The sequence below is a fragment of the Heterocephalus glaber genome, unplaced genomic scaffold (assembly GCF_053883595.1).
Source record: "Heterocephalus glaber isolate CG9 unplaced genomic scaffold, H.glaber_assembly_v1.0 deba00001688, whole genome shotgun sequence".
Taxonomy (NCBI): Eukaryota; Metazoa; Chordata; class Mammalia; order Rodentia; family Bathyergidae; genus Heterocephalus; species Heterocephalus glaber.
The window spans coordinates 2,444,205-2,445,366 of record NW_028258413.1 but is presented as its reverse complement, the minus strand read 5'-3'; the positions used below and the strand labels follow the sequence as shown (position 1 = coordinate 2,445,366).

At 53.5% G+C, this 1,162-nt stretch overlaps 1 non-coding gene across 1 annotated transcript; it reads left to right on the top strand.

Annotated features, from left to right (window-relative positions):
- Window positions 1-768: 768 nt before the first annotated feature.
- On the top strand, window positions 769-931 carry LOC147821894 (U1 spliceosomal RNA). The gene has a single exon (XR_015446466.1). It is a non-coding gene; the product is annotated as a U1 spliceosomal RNA (small nuclear RNA).
- Window positions 932-1,162: the final 231 nt, after the last annotated feature.

Below are 1,162 nucleotides of genomic sequence, written 5' to 3'. Positions count from 1 at the left end.
TCGAAAGCTGTGAAGCAGAGTTTGGGATGGCATCGGGGTGTACTGTACACTTGCACCTAGTGCGATTCTTAAAGGCCGAGTTGACAGCCCGTCCTCACTCTGTCAGGAGCTCCTAGAACCGGAGTGCAGCAGCCCTGGCTGAGGGCCAGAGACCCTTGTTTCAGGCGATGCTTTCCCACAAAAGCGTTGCCCAGCTACTCCGATCCTCTCCTGAGAAGCTCCGCTCAAGGCTGTGGAGGTTGTCAGCTCGGAGGCAGAAACCCAAATGCAGCAAGTACTGGCTGGAGAGAAGACTGAAGTTCTCCCCAAATAGCCCCGTCCACGGCAGAAAATTCATTTGCCTGCCCGAGTCCGCCCCCTTTCCCTAAGTAGGGCCCCTCACTGACCTGCCTGGCTGCAGCGCTCTCGGCCAGTGCCCCGGGCGGGGGCCCCACAGCGTCAGCAGGGAGAGGTAAGCAGGTCCGTGTCCGTGGAAAGCCCGTGAAGGGCTGGTTCTGCGGCACCGTCCCCACCTGCCTCTGCTCTTCTTTCCGCTTGGGGGAATTCAAAGATCGAGAAAGCGCATGGTCCAGGAGGGGCCCTGGGTCTACAAATCCTGGTCCCTGCAGAACCCTAACCTGTGTGGAGGGGCGGAGCCAGAGGGGACACAGCTGGAGGATCCCCTGGGCCGAGTCAGGGATAATTTAGTCTCCTTCCTGATTTGCTGTTCTCTGCGTGACTAGGCATTTCCTCAATCGCTGCAGTAATTCATGTATAAAAACCTACAGGACACTTACCTGGCAGGGGAGATACCCTGATCACGAAGGCGGCTTTCCCAGGGTGAGGCTCCTCCATGCCCTCGGGGTGAGCTGACCCCTGTGCTTTCCCCAAATGTGAGAAACTCGACTGCATAATTTGTGGTAGTGGGGGACTGTGTTCGCACTTTCCCCTGGGAAAAAAAAAATAGGAACCATATTTTACCTGATTTTAGATTGTAAAAATCATATTGTGCTGTAAAGTAAGCCCAAACTCTGCGTCAGCTCTAAAATATGGTTGAACACAGAAAAACACTATGTGGTATATAATAAACTGTGTGTGAGGATGTAGAAATGTTTAATGTATCATTTCTTGCCCTGCCACCAACTGATGTGCATCTCTGCTTCATGTAGGTAGCAGCCTCTCT